The following is a 24,000-nucleotide window of genomic DNA, read 5'->3' on the forward strand; positions in this document are numbered from 1 at the left end:
ATAAGGTCACCAGTCATCTCCATAGTGCTAAAGTTTCCATCCTTCTTGGCCTATCAGCAGCACTCCACATGCTCCTAGAGCCCTTGTTGGTGTCCTGGACAGCAGCCTATTTGGCACTCTTTGTCCTTGTCTTAATATTGGAGTGGCCCAGGAACCAGCCCTTCATTGTCTTCTTTATCTGCACTTGCTCCCCTAGGGAACTCATCCAGTCTCATGGTTTGAAATGCCACCAATATTCTGACATCTCAAATTATCTCTAACCTAGACCTCTCTCTCGAAGTCTCAGACATCCAACTATTTACTCAACATGTCCATTTGGATGTCTAGTAGACATCTCAAAATTAATATGTCCCAAACTGAACTCTGTTTCCCTCTGAAACTTGCCCCATCCACAGTTTCCCATCTCAGCTTCCAGCAAATTACTCCTTTCAGTTGCTGAGACCAAATACCTTGGATTCATCCTTAGCACATCTCTTTCTCTCATGTAGCACCCAATCTGCCAGGAAGTCCTGTTAGATCTATTATCAAAATACACTTTGAATCTGGATAGTTCTTATAACTGCTACCATCCCAGGCCAAAGCACCAAAAATTTCTCCCTGAACTCTTTTTTAAAAAATTTATTTACCTGTCAATGGACACCGAGGCTCCTTCCACAGTTTGGCTATTGTGGACATTGCTGCTATAAACATTGGGGTGCAGGGATCCCTGGGTGGCGCAGCGGTTTGGCGCCTGCCTTTGGCCCGGGGCGTGATCCTGGAGACCCAGGATCGAGTCCCACATCAGGCTCCCTGCATGGAGCCTGCTTCTCCCTCTGCCTATGTCTCTGCCTCTCTCTCTCTCTGTGACTATCATAAATAAATAAAATTTAAAAAAAAATTTTAAAACATCGGGGTGCAGGTGTCCCGGCGTTTCATTGCATCTGCATCTTTGGGGTAAATCCCCAGCAGTGCAATTGCTGGGTTGTAGGGCAGGTCTATTTTTAACTCTTTGAGGAACATAGCCAAACTGTGGAAGAAGCCTCGGTGTCCATCGAAAGATGAATGGATAAAGATGTGGTCTATGTATATACTGGAATATTACTCAGCCATTAGAAATGACAAATACCCACCATTTGCTTCGACATGGATAGAACTGGAGGGTATTATGCTGAGTGAAATAAGTCAATTGGAGAAGGACAAACATTATATGTTCTCATTCATTTGGGGAATATAAATAATAGTGAAAGGGAATAGAAGGGAAGGAAGTAGAAATGGGTAGGAAATATGAGAAAGAGAGACAGAACAAGAAGACTCCTAACTCTGGGAAGCGAACTAGGGGTAGTGGAAAGGGAGGAGAGCGGGGGTTGGGGGTCAATGTGTGACAGGCACTGATGGGGGCACTTGACGGGATGGGCACTGGGTGTTATTCTGTATGTTGGCAAATTGAACACCAATAAAAAATAAATTTATTATTAAAAAATAAAATAAAATAAAATTTATTTAAATTCAATTTAGTTAAATATAGTTTATTACTAGTTTCAGTGGTAGAATTTAGTGATTCATTAGTTGCATATAACACCCGGTACTCATTACATCAAGTGCCCTCTTTAGTGCCCATCACCCAATTATCCCATCCCCCATCCACCTCCCCTCCAGCAGCCCTCAGTTTGTCTCCTACAGTTAAGAGTCTCTTATGTTTTGCCTCCCTCTCTATTTTTATCTTATTCTATTTTCCCCTGAACTCTTACTACAACTTTCTAGTAGGTCTTCATGAACCTAGTCTCACTTCCCTGTAGTACGTTCTTGGTACAAGTGATCATTTTAAAACTTCAGTCAGATCATTTCATTCCAATGTTCAAAAAACCCTGTTAGCCATTTCACTCAGGGTAATAGCCAAAGTCTTTCAACACCTATTAAGCCCACTGCAACCTAGTCCAACATTAATTTTGTGTTCTCCTACTGCTCTCCCATCACCAATTCTGCTCCTTGCTGTTAATAAGAGATGCCAGACTCATTCTCACTTCAGAACCTTTACTCTATTCCTTCTCCCTGGTGTTCTTATTCCAATATCCACCTAATTCAGTTTCTCCCCTGTCAAGATTTTACTCAAGTCTCACCTCCTCACTGAGGCCCCTACTTAATACAACAATCTGTCTATCCATCCCATGAAACTCTCATCTCTCCTACACTTCTAATTTGCTTTTTTCCATAGTAATTAGGATTTTCTAAGAAACTACCTAATATATTTGTTGATTGGTTTTAGTGTTTGTTATCTATTTCTCTCTGCTGGAACAATAGTTTCACGAAAACAGCGGTTGTTTTTTGTTTTTGTTTTTGTTTTTGTTTTGTCTATTTTCTCATTGATGTACTCCAAACATTTAGAAGAGTGCCTAGAATGTAGTCAATGGTTAACAAAAACTTGCTGAAGTAATGCAGTCTAAAACCCTCCCCACTTGCAACTTGTCCCCATATCCTAGGCTTATGGTAATAAGAGCTCTGCATCCTCCTGTTAGGCCAGAGAAACTCCTGATATTGAAGAAATCCTAGAAAAAAGAGCAGGACCTGGGAATAAGGGAATTCTGGACCAAATGATAGCAGAGAGCATCAGAAAATCCCTTTAACCCTTTGGCCATGAAGTGCTAGTCCTCTCTACATCTCCAGGTGATCACTGGAAGAGTATTGATATGATGGCTGTTTTGTTCTTCCTTGGTTTGAGGGTCAGGGAACTCTACTTTTGCAAGTAATTAATATCCTTTTCCACTAACTGGTTTAGAATTAAGACCCAATTAGATTTGACAATATAAAAGAGGGATTATTTGTAGATTGAGGACAGCCTATCTCCATTCAGCTCTATTCCCATGAAAAATGCACACTTGCATAAGATAGTCTAAAAAAAAAAAAATCTGTCATGGCCACCTACTGTTTTCTTATTGAACTTTATCCCTATAAACCTATGACTTCTCCTGGTTTCTTCTCCCCATATTGATTATATTTCCAGCTGCTTCTCTTTTAGATGCCTTTGGGCATTGTCCCTTTTCCCTTTGGAATCAAATTTCCTTCTCTATTTTCTTAGGTAGCCTCAAACACTACCAAGGAGTACCACACCATTCCTAAACCATATAGGTTATTTGAAATTCTGCCTTGTGATATTTGTTTCATATCCATCCCCAGCTGAACGAGAATAGGAATTTGACAACTGAAAAGGAATAGTCCAATGATTTCTGCTGTCTTCTTTATTTGGTCTGATTCTGTTCAACACATTCCCTTAAGGACTTGACTAATTACTTAATCACATGCTTATAAAATTTGCAAGTGACAAGCAGTTGGTAAAAATAGCTAAAGCCTCTAAGAAGGGCCCAAAATAAACAATGTAATGAATAGGTCAAAATGTATCAAGTGACAATTGATTGAGATATTTAGGCCAATATCTCACCCATAGTAGATACTCTACAAATGTTTGCAGAGCTAGTAAATGAATAAGTTAATCAATACAGACTTTTATACTGAGGTTATAAAAGTCAATTTCACAGGTCCAGAATGAGGAATGAGCTAGAATAAGAGCATTTTGTGTGAAAATAGATTTATAGGTTTATTGGATGACAAATTCCATAAGAGTCAATTCTGTGAGAAAATAGGGCCATTGCTGATAAATGAACACCTACAACTATTATGTTGATTTGTGGGATTCACATTCTTCAACTGATATTGACAAATTTGAGTGATACCTGAGAAAAATGACTGTGATTCTGGAAGTTTGCATACTGATTTATTCATTCATTATAACCTTGAGTACTTCCTCTGTGAGAAGCCTTGGGCTAATAATTAAGGATACAGGATGTTCATATATACAATGGCTGAAAAACTGAATATATTACTTATTATTTTGCCATTATTAATTAATATCATAATAGAGTACTATGGCATTATCCTAATAATACATATATATGAAAAATATAGCATAACATAGTATTATTATTATGATAAATACAATGATATGATATAACAAGGTCATCTTATTATATGTCATATTATTAATATGGAAGTATTTCACTTGTCTCTATGTTATTGATCAATAGTAGTATCATTAGATGCATAATAAATCCTTTCTATATGCAAATATTTTACATATCAGAATTAAAATGGAAGCTAGAATGTAATTTCTTTTCTTTTTAGAATGTAATTTCTATGAGAGCAAGGATCCATTACATATGATTTCCAGTTAAATAAAAACTTTAAAATATTTGAAAAATAATTTAAATACAGAATCCTCCCCAAATTGTGCAATTTTCCCCAGTCATAATTATTTTCTTCACACCTTATTTGATGGTAATTCCCCTTTGGAATAGAACTTCTTTTTCTTTTTTCCCTAAAGTGTTCAGTATACTTTACTGAAACAAACCTGTCTTTTCCTAGTAATATGTTCTTAGCTTATATAATATTTACTCATATTATTCACATATAGTAACAACTCTAATTGGTATAAATTATTTGGTAACTAACACAAGTGACTCTTTGAAAACATAGAACTCCCTGATCAGATCAGAAGTACATGGAATACTAGAATACTGCCAGCTGGCCAGAAGCATTCTGTAGATATCAATCATAAAATTTTGTAGAGAGGAAGAAGAGCAGCATTTAATCTTGCAAGTTGGTTAACCTAGCCAATGGGTTAAGAGGAAGCTGGTTAAGATAATTCAAATTGAACACTAAACCAATTTTCCTATAGCTTCCAGAGTTCCTTCTCTAAAAACACAGGCAAATATTTCAGTATCCTCCTTAAAGTCCTTTAATGGTCCTAGTATAAAACCCAGCTCCACAGACAAAATGATATTTGAGAGATGAAATTTAACATATCCCAGAATGATTCCCTTCAGGTTATTTTTTATTGACTTCTGAATAGCTTATGTGAAAAAATTAATTATGGAAGTAATTGGAGCCTAGGTGATGTTTCCTGCTCCAAGGAGCATTTAGATTTTTTGCCTCTGGCAGTGGCTAGGGGCACTAGCAATGAAACTCCACCTCAGGCATTTACAGTGATTGAGTCTCTGGAGACCCAGACTATTTTTGATTCTCCATCCCACCTTGATTGGAGGCCTTTGGGTTCCCAATTCAAAGCATGAGTGATTTACAGGAACTCCCCATCCACGATGGGCCTTGGACGTCATACCCCAATCTTTCAGTGGCCTCCACCTGAACCGGCAGATGTTTCTGGATGACAAGAGGCTCTAGCTGCCAGATTCACCTTTCTGGGTGTCATTCTCCCAAATCTGACCCTGTGATTCTTCACTGGATTGACAAAGTTTCTATTTCTTCAAAAGATGTTATTTAATATTTTATCCCATAAAGTGTTTTTGCATTACTTATTCCTATATTATTGAAGTCATCCCACTTTTAATTCTTTGTAAATAAAAAAGAATGGGCCAGAAGACCAAACTACTGTATTTGTTTCTCACCGAATAATTGTATTACTTTAGGCAACTTTCTCATAAACTCAGTTTCTATAAATAAGGATAAGAATTTTGTCTCCCCACATTATAAGTTTATGTGCAATTCATTGAGATATTGGATAGAAAAGCATTGTAAATAGTAAAGTACTAATTAATATATAATTACATTAATATTTGCTCCCAGACTAATGTGTTTAAGAGTATGTATGCATGCACTTTTGTCAACTGTTAACCTAAGAATGAAGAGTAGAAATTGGTTATGAGACAGTGTGCCAATTAATTTATTCTATATCAATGTCAATTTTTTCATTCATACATATATTTAACATTTTTGCATGCCTACTCTGTCCTGGGTCTGATGCTAAGCAGTGTTGACACAGCAATGACACAGAACAATGCCTAGATTCAACAAACTTCTAAAGGGCTTTCTGAAGGTGTTTTAACTTTTATAAACTCTCCATGGTCAGACCCTATGTGATACAGTCTCCTGTCATGCTTAGCACCCTGTTATGATTAAACTTCATGGCTCTTATTATAATTAAACTTTTATTTCTATTGTCTATTATTTGTTAAATGCTATGTCTACTACTAGATTGCAATGCCATGAGGGTCACCACAATGTCCACATTACAACCTATAAATTATTGTTAAAGATATGAAAGGAATTAATAAATGATTAATTGTATGAAGGTTAGGAGATCTGATGGGGTGTGATAAGAGATAAAGCTGGAAAGGTAAATGGGGCTCAGTTTGTGAAGAGCTTTGAAATACCATGCTAAGATTTTGTACTCCAAACAGTGAGAAGCTGTAGGAAACAGAAATAATAGCATATACAAAGGCAGTAAGATGTAGATGTTCATCCCTAAATAGAAGAACAGTAAGTCATTCTATTTGGTTGAAGATAGCATGGTGTTACCTCAGGTCATTGACTCAGAGAAGGGCAACCAGAATCACCTAGTTGCTTTTTATGACACATTTCATTCCCCAATCTGGAGAACTGCTTTACATCTTCCTGAATTTATAAGATACTCTTTAAGGGAAGCACAATGGCACTGATTGGGACCAAATCTCTGGGTGAGTTCCATCTCCTAAGCCAAACCTGGGAGGCAGGAGCACTGCAGCAATGAAATATACTGATTACAACTCTCTTGAGATTGTCAAGGACATTTTAGGATCATCAATGCAAATATGAACATTGATTACAAAAATCTCACATGGGGTCACAGAGAGAGAACCCACAGGAAGAGCTGGAGCACATGAATAGAAATCAACTGTTCCTCACCTCCCCCACTCATCCCCCACATGGCTGACTGTCCCATTGTAGTGTCTCAGAGGGTGGCATGGTATTTGCTCATTCATCCAGTAGATGTTTGCTAAACACCTACAAGGTGTCAATGTACTGGCTAAGCAATACTCCAGGGATACAAGATAGAGGAAATGGCCAGTAGTTCACAGTCTATTTGGGGAAAACATCAAAGACCAGGTATTTAAATTGTGATAAGTGCTACTAGTAACAACATTAACAACAAAATGTGAACCTATAACTATGGTGTCTATTGTGGCAGCAGTTTCATAAAAAATCTCTGAGAGGAAAAATGTCTCAACTTAGACATCAAACATAAGTCCAAATTCACATAGTCAGAGGGAAATGCATTGGTCCCACTTTTTAGATGCAAGAAACAAAGGCTCATACTATAGATGATAGTTTACTGTTATTGCTATTATTTTTACTATTATCAACAACAATAGTAATTAGACCCAACATTTTGAGTATATATTATGTTCCAGGGATTGTTTCAGTCATATTGCACATATCTTTAATCCCTCTAATCACTGTTTGCAGTAGGGACTATTATTATCCCCATTTTACAGATGAAGAAACAGATGTAAAGTTATGAAGCTTCTACATGATTGCACAACTAATAACTGAAATAGAGAGAATTTGGACTTGGTTCACTGGTCTTGAAGTTCCTGGTGTTGTCTCGGTCAAAAAATAAGAGGTAACCCCTGTTCCTGCCTTCTCATGTCACAAACTCCACTTAAGATGGGACAAAGAGCCAAAATAACCTGGCTCTCAGGAGTCTCAATCACTGTAAAGGCTTGGGATGTAATTTCATTGCTATTGCCAACTGCCTATAGCTAAGAGATAGTCATATCTATAAAGGGATTTGTAATGAAGTACATATATTTTACTCCTTATGCATTAAAACAGTCTGGTCAATACCATATCTCCAAGTAGAGGATTCCCTACACTTAGAAAGGGTCCTAATGATAGAAAAACAAAAGGAATGATACATATCAATGACAGGGATGAAAAATATTCCAAGCACAGAAAGGCATTTGCAAAGCACAGGAGCAATAGAATAGATGTTTCAAGAAAATGCAGGCAGTTTCTATGAACAGCATGAAGAATAAAAGGCTGGGGGAGTATGAGAAGAAAATACAAAGGCAGCAAGTTCAGATCATGAAGGCCTCATGCATCACTATGAAGGCACAGGATTTATATGTAGGGAAATGAGGTATGAAGTATTAATCAGAGGAGAGGTATAATCATATTCGCCATTAGAAAGATACCACTGGATCCAGAGAAAGAAGGCAAGGAAAATACCACCATCATCCAAGGCATACCCACATAATCCATTGTGTCCAAATGGAGACCTATTTAAAAGTGAAAGGAAATGACACCAGGAAATAGGCATTTATGGTCACCATACTTCAAGTAAACAGAAGGGCAAGAGGAAAAGATTGAGAGAAGAAAAATAAATTGTTCGTTGAACAGTTTCACTAACCAATGACCTAGACTTTTCAAATATATTATTATCTTCCTTAGTTTTTATGGGAAACAGGTTCATTGAGCTTATATCAGTTGTCCAGGATCTCAGTGGTAGGAAACCAAGGAACTCAGATTCCAATCCAGTCCTGTCAGACTCAAATGCATGACCTCTATTCAATCTCTTGCCCCATCTCTCCCCACATTTACAAGAAAATTGCCTACCTGCTATAAACTAGCATGATGATTAAAAACATGATCGTGGAAGCAAACAAGTCTAGGTTTGAACACTGGCTAAAACCACTAACTAGCCAAGTGAGCTAAAACAACTTCTTGGCTCTCTAAGTTTTAGTTCCTTCTTCTGTAAAATAGGAATCCTAATAACATCTACTTCAAGTTTTGTAGTGAAAATTAAATGAAACAGAGCATACAAAGATCTTAGCACAGTGCCTGGTATACCACTGTTCAATACATGGTAGCTTTTAGGTTACTGATAATACATTAACTGAAGAAAAATAAAGGATCGGTGACTAAAACAAGTATGAAGTTTCCTTAACTGAGGCTGAGGCTATTTTAATTTGGATTGTTATGGAACATTAGAGCAAGGCCAAGTGATCTCATGGAAGGACCTTTGAATCCAGTAAGGTATGGGAGGGTCAGCCTGGGGAAAGCCAAAGAGGAGAAATGAGGTCGAGGCCTACACACACTACTTTACCTCAGAATAGTAGGCCAATAGATCATGTCTGGAGGATAAAGCCAATTTCTACAGCTTTTGAAGAAATAGTTGAAAATGGAATTCAAGAAGAAAGACTATGGTGGTAAGAGGATGGGAAAACGGACGCCAGAACTGGAACTTTCTTAGCCAAAGGAGAAAAGACTGATATGAACATCTGCTCACCATTTATAATATTCTCTATGGGAAATGAAGTTAAAGATCTCAAAGAGCTAACTTTTAGGGTTTTTTTCAAAACAAGCTTTGTAAGTTAGATCCCATCTATTCTTCTATTTTCCTATTTGTTGTGAGTCTATACCCACTGGTTCATTGATCAGTTTCTAAGAAATGTTTCTGTGCCAGGTAGCGAGTTTGGCATTCTGGAACATAAAAAAGATGAATCAGAAACACAACCTACCCTCAAATAAGGTATCAGTCTAGTGATAGAAATGAAATGTACCCAGAAGAATGTGAAATTCAATGTGGAAAGTGCTAAGATCCATAAAAGCAGAACAGGGTAAACATTAAGAAATTTAGAAGAAAACAGAGATCACTCTCACCTAAGGGGAACCAAGGAAGGCCTCATGAGGCATTGGCCATTGATGTGGGCCTTGATAAGTAGGTGGTTGAAGATGAGCTGACTCCACAACCAGAGACTTTGGGAAGAAGAAACAAGGCAATGTGTGGACTTAAGTTGCTCTTGGGATGGTTGCACAAATAAAGGCCTTTGGCTTCCTATAGCCAACATAAACGAAGCAACCACCTTTCCTGACCTGCACCTGGGATTGGCTGTCACTAAGACATTATAAGCAGGTCTTTCAGTGATGGTTTAGTGCCCTTTCATTCTCTGTGAAAATCTTAAAGAGACATGGAAGACAGACAAGATCATTAGCAAACTACGCACCATCAACAACTGCTTTCAAATATTGTTAACCTATTCCCAAAGCCACTGTCAGCTCAGAACAGTGTCTAGGAAAACTAACATATCCCTTCTGGCAAATGGTCCAAAAGGTTTCTCTTCCATTTCTTTCTGAGCCTGCCTAGCTGAGGTTTCATAATCTAAGTACTGTTCACTAAAACTCTTCAAATTCAGAAGCTGGCTTATTAGCAGTGTGTCATTATTGGTGTTAAGGAAAACACTAGCTCTTTAAATTATTCATAGTTTTCAGATTTATTATCTTTTTTAGCTTGCTGAGCAATCCTAGAGGTTAAGAAGACAGGGGCTATTATTCTTCTTATTTTAATGGAAGAAGTAATTGAAACCCAGAGAACTTAGCCACTTGCCAGGAATCACACAGCTAATATGGACACAACAGGGCATGACTTTCCGTTTTCAAATTCTCAATCCTATGTCACCAAGCCTGTTTGGGAGACAGATAAGACTATAGCCTGAGGTATTTACACTACTACCTGCATTAACTGTTCACTGCATTAATGAAAAACGCCAAATAGGAAAGCCTGAGGTTTAGGAAAAAGTGGAAAAGAGTAATATTACTCTTTTCTCACTTCTCACTCTTCCCCAAGCAAGACAAATTCCAGAATCGGTGGTTTTGAAGGGAGCTCTCCTGGCTATACATTATCAGTTACCCATCTTTTAATGTGGCCAGTGTTCTGGACCCTATGACAGACCTTAAACCATTCAGCCAGATTTAATTTAATGGTTAGGCTCTTTCAAATGACAAAAATAAACACACACACACACACACATTATATTCATAAGTTTTTTTGTTTGTTTAAGAATGCACAGAGAAATAAGTTTCCACTGCTGCAGATCCCAGGTAGATGGAAGCTTGCTCAAGAACTGGGAGGCCGTTCTAGTGACCAGCCTTTGCTGCTGCTGCATCAGCAGCTAACATCAACAGCACTCTCTGATATCCACTATTCCCATGACTTAACCATTCTTTTTTTTTTCTTTTCAAGATTCTATTTATTTATTCATGAGAGACACAGAGAGAGAGGCAAAGACACAGGCAGAGGGAGAAGCAGACTCCATGCAGGGAGCCGGATGTGGGACTTGATCCTAGGACTCCAGGATCACGCCCTAGGCCAAAGGCAGGCACCAAACCACTGAACCACCCAGGTGTCCCAACTTAACCGTTCTTCTCCTGCTACCACCAACAAATTCCTGGCTGGTTTCCTTCCTTATTTACTCAGTTTGGTACTCATGTCTTCTATCACCCCAAACATCCAGTAACTCCCATCCTGTATGTGCTTTATGGCTTCTGTCCTCATTGTTAATCATTATCTTTTCCTCTATGTATCCTAGTCAAGTTCACTGAAGTCAGGTCTAATTGGTTCATTTGGTGATTAACAAGGCTGTTGAACAGATCTATTATGCTAGTCCTTTAACTGCCCTTGAGCCAGGTATCCACCCCTGGCTAAATCACCTGTAACCAATCTGCTGGAATAACAGGTGCAAGTGTCCTACAAGGAAGTAGTGCATCATAAACTCCTGTCCAACACCATTTAGAGAGTAGAGAATGTATGACTTATGAATAGTATATTTACATGGAGCCTAGGGGAAAATAGGTCAGGAGAATAAAACAGTGGGGAAATCCTAACACTTTGAAGATATGATATCCAGCTTTAAGCTGTTCTGGCCTGTTCCACTGTCGAACTTCCAGGGGAGTCATAAAGGAACATAACATAAATGAGAAGTCTCAACCACCTTCAAGACAAAGCTAATGGTTTTGGTGAAAGAGAAAACAATGCATTATGTGTTCTTTGCATGAATGGCATGGGGTACCAAGGAAGAAAGAGGCTTTAGAAACAGACATGGCTTCTACTCCTATTCAGGCAGGTACCTGTTTGGGAAACTTTAGATAAGCTGTAATTTATTTATATTGGCAATGAGGATATAATACTTAATTTACATGTCAGATGTGAGGATAAATGAGAGAATATATGTAAAATCATCAGCATAGAGTAAACACGCAGAAAACGGTACTTAATAGTCTATGTCTACCACTCATAAAGGAATGAAAGACCTCCTTAACACTTTCCTGCCTAATATATGATAAGTACTTGATAAGGATGGAACTTCTTTTGGCATTGTATTTATTTGTATAAATTAATGGGTTATTTTGAATAATTTGCCGTGAGTTTTTTGAGTGAGTGTATGTATGAACACAGTGAAGACTCTGGAGCCCCTTGGAGACAATACAAACGTATGGGGGGAGAAACAAATTCTGAGAGCACCTTTTACCACTTTTTTAAAAAAACGTATTCTCAGTCCAAAAGTAACACTTATACATTATGAAAATATGTTGACAAAATAGAAGAGTAAAAAGAGAAGAATTATTGTCTCAAAAGAAAACCTCTGTTATTAGTGAAATATATTTCATCATCGTTTTTCTACCTTCCGAGCACAGTTTTGTTTTCTATAGTTTCTTTTGTCACTTACTGGCTTTTAAAATTATACCATGAAAAATAAAATAAATAAAATAAAATAAAATAAAATAAAATAAAATAAAATAAAATAAAATAAAATAAAATAAAATAAAATAAAATTATACCATGCATTTTATGTCATATAAGTTCATCATAGTGAATAATATTTAATGTCTGTGTAATAACCCAGGAAGCGGATGTGTGTTGATTTATTCAAACTTTCTCTCTAGCCAATGAACAGTTAGGTTCTTTTTCCTTTTGTTTGTTTTTTTTTTTTAATTTTGTTTTGGCCATTATAAACAGTGCCGCAATACAAAATAATTGGATACAACTTTGTCTACATCTTTGATTATTTAATGAGACTACTTTGTGGATTGAATACATCTCCTTAGGGATTAAAAGTATACATTCCACCATATCTACGATGCTCATTTTATAGTTCATAAGTTTCCTTGCAAAGAGACTGGGGTTCTAGGCAACTCAGTGATTCTTCTTCTGCTTCCCTGAACCTTCTACCTAATGAGATCACACAGACGGAAAACAAATCTGCTCCTGCTTCCATACGATAGCCTCTGAGATATTTGAGGACAATTCTTAACATCCTGAGACTTGAGAAAATGCCTCAAACTGTGACTATTTTTCAGGAAAATACAAGTTTATAACAAATGATTCTAAACTTTTTATAGTAAAGTTACAAGTTTGAGCATTGGGATTCCCAGGAAAAATAGTAAGAATTATGTCCAACACTTTTCACTACTGTCTCTATCATAGTTCCTCTGTGGACTAAAGAACACTCTATTCCCTATGGAATAGCTAACATTTGACTGCATCTTATGTGCATTGTTCTCAATAATGTTATTACGTTTATATACAAACTGCTCTTCCACAGAGTTAAATCCACTTGTTTCAAAAATGAATATAGGGAGAAGAAAATCCATATTCATTAAACACAAATAAGTTATGCTATGTATTCATTTTCTACTGCTGTGATAACAAACTATCACAATCTTAGTGCTTAGAACAATTAAAAAAGAAAAAAAGAACAACATAAATTTATTATCTTACATTTCTATAGATATGACTCTGGTGCTGATCTCAGTGGCCTAAAAAAAAAAAAAAAACCTCAAAGTGTCAACACAGCTGCATTCCATTGCTACACTGGAGCATGGGCAGAGGGCACTATAAAACCCTAGAAATATCTTCCAGAAATAGTAGAAGTGCAAGAAGGAAGGAGAATCACCTGATGACTTTAAGGTTATCACACTGTAACTCCCACCCCTCTACATCCCATTGGCCAAAGCAAATCATATGATACACTCAAAGCCAAAGACAGGATTTTCCTGCTTTAGGAGCAACTGCAGTCACAAGGTACAAGTCGAGGATACAGGAAGTGGTAAAAAATTGGAGCCAATAATTCTACCTCCCATAGCATCATTACTCACATTTTACAGATAAAGAAATTGTGTTACAGAGAAGCTGGCTGACTTGTCCAAGGTCACAAAACTCAAATATAGACTTGACTTTAAAACTCATTCTCCATTGTTTTATACCACAAGGCCTCAAGATATATTCTCTGAACCATTTCCTTCCAAATAAAGGAGTTTATAAATTGGCATCTAAAAATTCCTTTTGCAAACAGTCGTCAGAAATTTCATTTTGCTCTTCTGCCTCCTGTTTCACTTTATCAGCCTAAATTTGTAACATGGGCAGGAGCATGAAGATAAAATTGGCTCTGAAAATGAGAAAATGGATTTTCTTGCCATGCCTTTGCATTACAAATGGTCCCAGTCCACGGCAATCATGGCTGCACCTGGAACAGTGCACAGGCCCCATGAATAATCCATGTTCCTTACACACGCTCCTCCCTGCAGTGCTGATTCAGCAACCACTCTCCGACACTGCAAGGCAGCCGCAGCATGGAGGTCAGGTGAAGTGTAAGAATGCAACCACACTCTGAACATTTGGTTGCATCTTGAAGGCAAACAAGAGACTTAAAAAGCTAATTAGAGTTTATCCAGACGGCTTTCTTAGAACATTCTGTCACCTTCAGGATTAAACTAGACTTCTTTAATTTAGGAGAGCTGAGTTGAGACTCAAAATTCTGCATTTCTAATGACTTCCCTGGTAATAGCAATGCTGTTAGTTCAGGGCCACACTTTGGGCAGCAAAGATCTAAGGCAGGAGTCTGCAAATTGCAGCGCACCCCTAAATGGTTCATGAGATAATGGTCTTTACGTTAAAAAAAATTATTTTATTAGGTCTTAATGTTTTTAAATGGTTGGGGGAAATCACAGAAGGATAATATTTCATGACATTTGAAAACTATATGAAATTCCCATTTCAGTGTCTATGAGTAAAGTTTTACTAGAATACACACACACAAATCTAGATTTCTTCATGTGGCACAGGAGCTTTCGTGATTTCACCATTTCCTATCTGCCCATTCATCCTCCCCTTCTCTGACCTTCAACTTGATCCTTTTACCACCTCCCTTAGCCTCAATGCTAGCTAATCCTAAGTATTTGTACTTTCCCAAATGCAAAATATTATCTACAACCCTTTGAATTATTGATCTCTTTTCCTAGAAAACTTTTTCTCTCCTTTTCTCACTTATCTAAATTGAATTCCTTCTTTCAGAAGTAGCTCACAGGTCACTCTTTTGCAGGAAGCCTTTCCTAATCTCACCCTCTCCCTGGCACCCAGCCTACTTGGAGTTAGAGGCTTCTAGAAAACATTTTGTGCTTTGGCTAGATCACTTATCGATCTCTATTAGAATCACTTCTTACTGTCAATCTCAAAAACATTGACCTCTTTGACACTAACAATGTTTCAGTTGTGAATGCACATGGTGTTCAGCACTGAGCCAAGCAGTCATCAAATGTTTGCAGGGAAGAAAAATTAAGAGGGAAGGAAAAGAAAATATAGAAAAGGAAGAAGGGAATGAAGGTACGGAAATATAGAAAAGGAAGAAGGGAATGAAGGTACAGAAAATGGAAAGGAAGTAGCATGAGGGAAAGAAGAAGGAACGGGGGTGAAGGAAAGAAGGACTAAAATAGAAAAGGAGAAAAAAAGATCCTGTATGAGAAAGTATTTTGTAAATGGCACATGGCCACATAACTAGAAGGAGCCTCATTCATTTTCACCTGGAAAATGCTGATGCGCATGGCTTGCTATTCTCAGGGTAATGTTGTTCCCTTAAATCCTTCTACCCGGGCAGTTCAGACCCACTAAAATTCTTTGTAAATTCAAGCAGGAGAACTTTTTAAAGTGTGAAGCTGCTTAGCCATTTCCTCAGTGTGCTACAGTGCGATCAATAACCAATCCAGATGACAAATTAATGTTAAATACAGTTTGAAGAATGGCAAGAAAAAAACATAGCAGGAGAAGATTAGCAAAGAGCCTCACCAGAACTGTGGCCTCACAGAAGGAGTGAGGACCCTGCTGTGATTCTGTGGGTCAGAGGCAAAAGTGCTAAAAGACAGGCTGTGTAGGTTGGTTTGGAGATTACTGATCAGTCATCGGGCAGGTGGGAGGGCCCTCCAGAAATGGAGTTCTCAGCTGTGCTATAGATATTGGACTCTCAAATCAACCAGAACAAGAGTTTCCAGGTAATAGTTTCAAAAATGCCCATTGCTTTGTTTTTGCTGCAACACCACAACTGACTGATGTAATTTGCTTGATGGTTTTGAGGCTGCCTTTACATTCTAATAATTACACTTTCGAAATTGCACCTGAGGCATTACCATACCTGATAAGGCTTCTAATTGATGTTTTAATATAATTACTTGGGGGCGGCCCAGGTGGCTCAGCGGTTTAGCGCTGCCTTCAGTCCAGGGCATGATCCTGGAGACCCGGGATCAAGTCCCAAGTTGAGCTCCCTGCATGGAGCCTGCTTCTCCCTCTGCCTGTGTCTCTGCCTCTCTCTCTCTCTCTCTCTCTCTCTGTCTCTCATGAGTAAATAAATGAAATCTTTAAAAAAAAAAAAATATATATATATATATATATATATATATATATATATATAATTACTCAGAAAACACATCCTTGGAAAGAATAGTTTGAATAGAAGATATATCAGATATGTTCTGGGATCATTCTTTGAGTCATTATAAGTGCTTCTCCTACCCACCCCCCCAAAAAAGTCAACAACTCTATGGTATTACAGCTTCAAAGATCTGCTAAAATTCTGGAAGTTTTGCTCTTAAAAAAAATAAAAGGAAGGAAGAGAAGGGAGGGAGCAAGGAAGGAAGGCCCTTATCTTCTAGCTGAAGAGGGGATATACAGCTGCTGTGATTTAGGGTTGACAAGGTCCTGACCCTAGCACTGACTTTAAAACAGTATTTGGATTTGAGTAAAAACAGCAATGAACTTAGCGCAACTTGTTAGCTAAAACTCTCTGACCCTTAACATTTTTCGTTTGTGAAAGAGGGACAATAACTTATTCTCAGTGGACTGTTGGAAGGGTCTGAGGAGATTTGATGGCTAAAAAGCAAAGCAAAAACTAATCTATTGTGTATGGCTGAGGAATTACAGGCTAAAATTATAATTGTGGGCTAGAATTAGTCAAACAGAGCAGGCACAGCATCCTGGCTGCCATAACAAAATATCATAGCTTGGGTGGCTTACAGAACAGAAATCTGTTTTCTCATGGTTCTGAAGACTGGAAGTGCCTGATCAAGATCAGGCAGGGTCCGGTTTCTAAAGAGAGTTCTCTTGGCTTTCAGATCACCTCTCTGCCCTCAAGGGGCTTTCCTCTGAGCATGGACAGAGAGACCTCTCTGGTGTCACTCTTCTTCTTCTTATGAGGACACCAGTCCTATCAAGTTAGGGTCCAACCCTAATAACCTTACTTAAATTTTGTCATTTCCTCACAAGCCCTGTCTCCCAAATAGTCGCACCAATGGCTAAGGCCTCAACATATGAATTTTAGTAGGGACACAAACATTTTGTCCATAACACACACAATGCCAAAGGGCCCTTCTTCAAAACTATCTTATTTCACCATTTACAGAAATCAGACATGGCTTTGGATTCCATCAACCATGTTTTGGACTGGTTCAAAATGTCCACCTTCCAAAGAAGTCTTCTTTCTCTACTCCCCTCCAGTACTAATCCTATCTCTTTCTCACACCTATTAGAACTGTCTTCTTCAATAGCACTTAGCTCATTATGACTTGTCTGTTTCTCTTGGGAAGAATGGAGGTTCCTCTGGGTCAGGAACATATCTTCCTCTCAATTTTACATAACCAGATTATTGGGGATTCTCAATAAGGTGTAAGAAAAACACGAATATATTTTAACCTTTTGCCATTAACACCACCACATTCTGATAAATCAACCTTCCCAACTTCTTTACAACCTCTTCGGCATGTTTTATAATATCTAGTTATTTTTCATGACTGAAATATATTTTAAAACTTTATTCTCAAAAGTGATTTAAAGCTCCTATCTTCCCTTTCCCCAGCTAGGCCTTGAGCTGTGATTCTGGCTTACCAAAGTAGGTCAGAGATGAAGCTGAGTGGGCTGGGCTATGAGATCTATTCAGGATATATAATGCTCAACTCCAGGTAGCAAGTTGCATACAATCTACCATATGACCCATTCTTCTAATTGTCCAGTACACAATCTGCACAACCATAAAAGGATGCCCTGAATACATAGTCTTTTATAGCATCTTCTGAGTCTAATTATTCCAGGGTTTGATAAGGACCCAAGAAGAATAGAGAAAATAGGGGTAATCGTGTATAACTGATCGCATTATCAGGAAAAGGAAGCCATCTTTAATTGTACTCTGATTTTGTCTAGTTTATCCTCTCCTAATGGTTTCCAGAAATAATAATAACAAATAATAACTATAATTATAATGATATATAATGCTTCTTGAGCATTCATTACCATACTTCATAAATTCTAAAATATATTCTTTCATTACCCAATATTTCTGAAATAGCAATGTGATTTATAATTAATGATGTATCATGGTTTAATTATAAGCATTGTTTTCTCTCTTAGTGGTACATAAAATAATGATGACTCTAACAGTTGATGGTCTCTGAAAACTGATAAAATACAGAATGCACAAGACAGTTCTAAGAATTCTACATGTACTAATATAGTAATACTATGAGATCTGTTATGATTATTAACCCATTTAACTGATGAGAGAGCTGTGATAAGGAGGTTAAGTAAACTATCCACAGCTACAGCTAGTAGGTGGCAGATATAGTGAATGTTATGGAGATGAGATATATCTTGGGCTTTCTTGGAAAGGTGTCTGGTTTTCTCTTCACCTCTTCCAATCTTGAAGAACTCCTCAGAGAGAAACAGTCATGTCTCGTTAGCCACAACCAATAGTACATTCCCTAAATGTCCTCTTTTGGTGGATGTCACCATGTTTGGCAGTCTCCTGGCCAGCTCGGTAGCTCCTGCCATCTTTCTACCTTTTGGGCTCCTTCACATGGAACACTGTGAGATGCGGAGGTCTTCTCTTTCATTGTCCTTAGTACTAAACAACTATTTTTCTATTCCCTATCGGATAACCTTATAGTCTTCCCTTGGCTTCTTAGTTCATTTTGCTCCAGCAAGGACCCTACATTCAAGAAACTCCATAAAGAAAACCAGAGCTGGGGGCATCACAATGCCGGATTTCAAGTTGTACTACAAAGCTGTGATCATCAACACAGTGTGGTACTGGCACAAAACCAGACAAGAAAGAAAGAAGAAAGAAAAGAAAGAAAAGAAAGAAAAGAAAGAAAGGAAAGAAACTCCATAAAGAAAAAGAGAGCATTCTCTAGACCAATTAAACCTGTCACCTTCCAGGTTCACTCATCAAGCTCTCCCAAAAACTTTCTCATTGGGTTCCCCAGACAACATCCAAATAAGGCTAAAGGCTCTTCAGCTCAATAAGTCCATTCATCCAGGGAGCAAAATGCCAGTCTCCACATCTTATAACTACGCCAGTCTCTGCAAGTAACTTACAACTACTTCTCACTCCTACCCCCACTCCTAGCTTTCAGATAAAAGGGCACTTCTTCTAAAGAAATATTGTATTTTGCATACAACTGAAAACACTATGCTCCCTTACATGGGCTTGAGAAGAGGAGGGTTATGATTGTGACAGAGTCAATTTTGACAGCTCTTAGTAAGACCAGGCATGGTGGCCTCTAACCCTCTAACCCTCCTGTGGCCTCATCTTTGGATTTGGTGTGGTATTCGTGCTAAGGTCATGCTTCCTCTGAGCCGTTCTCAGACAATGACTGGGCATAGTAGGAAAAGGCTAAGAGGTGGGGGGCCATTAACGCCCCAAACGGTATTTCTCAAATGGGCAACTGTTTCTTGGCAGCTCCCTATCAGCCTAGCCAAATCATTTTCAGGAGTGCTCTAGTCTGAGCATCTTCTGACTCAGTCCTTCTGTTTTCTCCATTAACAGGTGTTAGACTTCAATTATGGCCGGAAAGCTCTTCCTGCCTACTTCTACTCCCTTCCCACTTAGCTTTCGCAAGCATCTCCCCCAATAAACTCTCTTACACATCTAGTTATCTAATCCTCAGAGAACCTACACTAACTTCCTGGTAGAGTAGGAAGTATACAATTATCTTAAGATTACACAGGCTATTTTCCTATAAAATATAATTTTATACTGAGAAGAATAAGATGTGTCTCTATTTTAGGATTTGACACAGACAACAACTACCTTCTTGAAACTCCTCCTTCAGGTTCTGAGACTACATAGACCTGTAGAAAATTATGAGTAAGAGTTCAGACCTTCTAAATCCAACCCATTCAGGATTTCTGGTCTGTAAAATGAAGAAAAATATTCCGACCATGGTTTCCCAACCCCCCCATTAAGCAGCTGCAGCTTACCTCTAGTCATATTTGTGGTTTCCTGGGGATGCAGGGCTCTTCCTCACCTCCTTGCCTGTGCACTTGCTGCTCCCAATCCTGCAATTGCTCCTTGTCTTCCCCTCTTCCCCAACTCACCCCACCCAAGAGTCAGCTGAACAACTTCATCACTTTAAAGCCCTTAGCAAATCCCTAGCACAAGCACCCTTTTTGTATCCACTGTCCCTTACTCTGAACATAGCTGTTACAAATTTACAATGTCTCTTTATATGGATTCCAAAACCATGAGCTCTTTGGAGACAGGAGTTGTGCATAACTTTTCTTAGATTCCCAATACCTAGTACAGTGCCTGCTACATGCTAAGCACTCAGTAAGTGTTTTTTGTTGCTGCTTCTAGGGCTGCTGCAATATTTAGTGAATGAATAGCCTGCACTAGATGCTGGATCTAACAAGTTATATGACATTAAAGGAGTTTCACAACAACTCTGAGCCTCCTTTTTATTTTCTGTAAAGAAGAGATAAAAATAGTGACTACTTCTCTGAAAGTACTATTACTAAGATCACTAATGCAAATGAAATGGATGTATATCTGTCTTTTTTTTTTTTTACTGACCCTCTCCAGCTTAGTACTAACATCCTCCTTTTTAAAACTCCACTCTGTTCTCTTTCCCTTTTGTATTTCCTAACTTTCTTAATTCCATCACAGTTGCTGAGTCACCCAAGTCAAGCTGAAAAACTGGGTATATTCTTTGAGTCAGCCCTCTCCCATATCTGCCATTTCCAATCAATTATCTGCTACATCCTGTCCATTTTGCCTTCTAGATATTTCCTTTATTTTCTCATTGACTCCGGCCCATTTTAAGCAACCATCACCCTTTGGGTTATTACAATATCATATCAGCAAATAACTCCTCTTTCTGCTTCTGGCCCTAACCCTCTCCAATCCATTCTCTATGCCAATGTCATAAATTTGACCATGTCATTCTGCCACTGAAAATGCTTCATGGCTCTCTGCTGCATAATAATGGCTAACATTAACTGAATCCCCACTACCTGCCTAACAAAACAATCGTGAGGCAGATATTGTTATTATTCCTGTTATGAAAAAGAGGAAATTGAAGCCCAGAAGGGGTAACAACTTAATAAGTTACCAACATTTGAATGGATTTGAAGGTTCTCAACAGGAGTCTATGTACCTATACGATACTGTCCCTACTTGACAGCCTTGCCTTACACTTCATGTTTTAGTAGTAGTAAACTGCTTTTCTGCATATTTTAAGTTGTATTTTGATTCAGTCTTTATTTATGCTATTTTTGCGACTGAGATTCACTTTCCAAGCAAGCCCTCTTCCCTTTTGCTAGCTAACTCCTCTGATCCCCAAGAGAATTAATTTTTTCTACTCAGTGCTCTGACATTCCCATTAAATATATTTGTCATTGTATTTACTATGATAGATATATATAGACAGATAAAGATAGCTGTATAGACATATATGTAAATTTATATACCCTTCTCCTAATATACAGTAATAATAATGATAATAACAGTACTAATAATACTATACTGCTAGTAAAAATTTATCAAAGGAATAGATGATATAACACCCAAGAAGTATGCATGAGTTAACTCCCAGTGGTGCTAACGTTAACCAATGAAATCAATGAAATTGGACCAAGCCAAGCAAATAAAATCTCTTTCCTTCTCATTTCTTTTGGGATTTTCTGAGACGTGGAATATTTGTGTATCCTGACTAGAAATATTTCATGAGGCAAGTGGATGCAACTCCTAAAAGATCTAGGATCCGTATTTGTGGCATTTATGAAGCAATGGATAACACATCATCTTGTCTTGCTTCCCAACTTCCAGAATACAGAATATACATTAAATCAAGAATGTGGTACTATGTCTGCAACAGCTACAGTACACAGGTCAGGCATCAAGAAGTGGATGTTTAGGTATGGCTCCTCTCATTTCCAAAGACCCATTTACAGCATCATAACTCCTACCACCCCCCCCCAACTTTGTTCTTGGGGATGGGGAACATACCCACGAAGGAAGTCAATAACTGTTTCAGTGAACTGGATTGTGACATGGCTACTTTGGGCACATCTTGCTAGTGAACCAATTAGGCAAAGAAGTCACTACATGGTGAGGGCAGCAGGGAAGACTGTAGGATGAACTCAAGAGACTCATTGAAAGGTCTTCTAATATTTCCATGCCAAGTAATAATTTCTGATGGGCAATGACAGCAACCACAACCCAACAAGACTTAGGCAACTAAGGGCTCATTTCAATCAGGGCTGAAGGTCTGTGTTACTCTACCAGGCAACTAACCATACTAGCTGAAAAACTGGGCAAAGGTGAAGAAAATCTAGAATGATAGAGGGTGAAGATATATTTCTCAAGACCAACCCCTAGGGAACACTTATCACATGCCAGAATTTGCCACATCTTTTATTTCATTTAGTGCTCCAAACTGACTAGTGATACAAGATCATTATCATACATCTATTCTATAGATAATAAAGCAGAAACCAAGAGAAATATAATAGAATCTCAGAATGACATATCCTTACCTTGAAGTTAGAAAATAATATTAATTATTTAACATATCTAATCTTTAAGTGGTACCAATTAACAGTAAATGCTCTGATTTTCTTAAAGGATCGTTGCCAAGGTGGAAAGTACACTTTTCTATAGGTGCCATTTTCCACAGATTGATGAGAAAATTCAGATTCAAAATGTAACTTTTATTTTTTTAAATTTTTATTTATTTATGATAGTCACACAGAGAGAGAGAGAGAGAGAGAGAGAGAGAGAGGCAGAGACACAGGCAGAGGGAGAAGCAGGCTCCATGCACCAGGAGCCCGATGTGGGATTCGATCCCGGGTCTCCAGGATCGCGCCCTGGGCCAAAGGCCGGCGCCAAACTGCTGCGCCACCCAGGGATCCCCAAAATGTAACTTTTAAGTAGGACTATGTAGCACCATGTCACTGTCCTACAAATTGTGTAGTACACACAGTTGAATCAGTCTCTGAGTCAACCGCCTGCTCCATTTATACTACATTGTACGGTGGATCTCAGGCAAAGGTGGGGAGGAGATTTCAGGTGTCCTCTTCCTAGTCCACGGTGTTCCCACCACATACTTACAGAGTAAACCATGAAAACCATCTCTTAAATGCCTGCGTTCCCTAGTACCTTTCAAAGAAGGGAGAGCAAATGAGAGCATTGGTCTGCCAATGTGAACACAAAGTTTCCCATATTAATAAGGAACCCCGGGCACTTGATAATCCTCCAACTTCTTTTATTTCTGTTGATGGTTAGTTTGTAAGGTTAATTACATATGCTAGATAAAAGAGAAAGATGTATGTGCAGATGACACTGAGATGTCTTCTTTCAAGGCAAAAAAAGCACTTGTTAAGAGTAAGGTCAAAGGAAGAACACATGATAACAGTGAACAACAACACAATAATATCAACAACAACAAAAAACTGTCCATTTTGTAAACGCAGGGCTCAAGTTAGGAACATAAAATAGAACTCTGCATAAGAGGTATACATTTAAGCTCATGCCCAGATTCTTGTGCTTCTAAGCAAATTTTCATTCCCTAAGAGTATTACGGAAGGTTGAACATTGATTGAAGGAACACGCTCTTTAAACATAAAACATGTGATGTAATATTTACATAGTTGAGTCTTAGGATGTCTCATCAAAGGATAGTGTTGAGAGGGGAATGGAACTTAGGAAACCTTTGTATCTTCTGTAGGTTTCATTGGCCCATATAGGTGTATAGTTAGAATTCTAAAAAGTAAAGCAACTTGAATAAACCACAGGGGTTAGATTTCCCAAAGAGGTTAGG

At 38.1% G+C, this 24,000-nt stretch overlaps 1 long non-coding RNA gene across 8 annotated transcripts in view; it reads right to left on the reverse strand.

Annotated features, from left to right (window-relative positions):
• The window catches only part of LOC144310698 (uncharacterized), a 276,452-nt gene that overhangs the window by 63,254 nt on the left and 189,198 nt on the right, over positions 1-24,000 (reverse strand). The window lies entirely within an intron of this gene.

Source organism: Canis aureus, chromosome 3 (assembly GCF_053574225.1).
Source record: "Canis aureus isolate CA01 chromosome 3, VMU_Caureus_v.1.0, whole genome shotgun sequence".
Taxonomy (NCBI): Eukaryota; Metazoa; Chordata; class Mammalia; order Carnivora; family Canidae; genus Canis; species Canis aureus.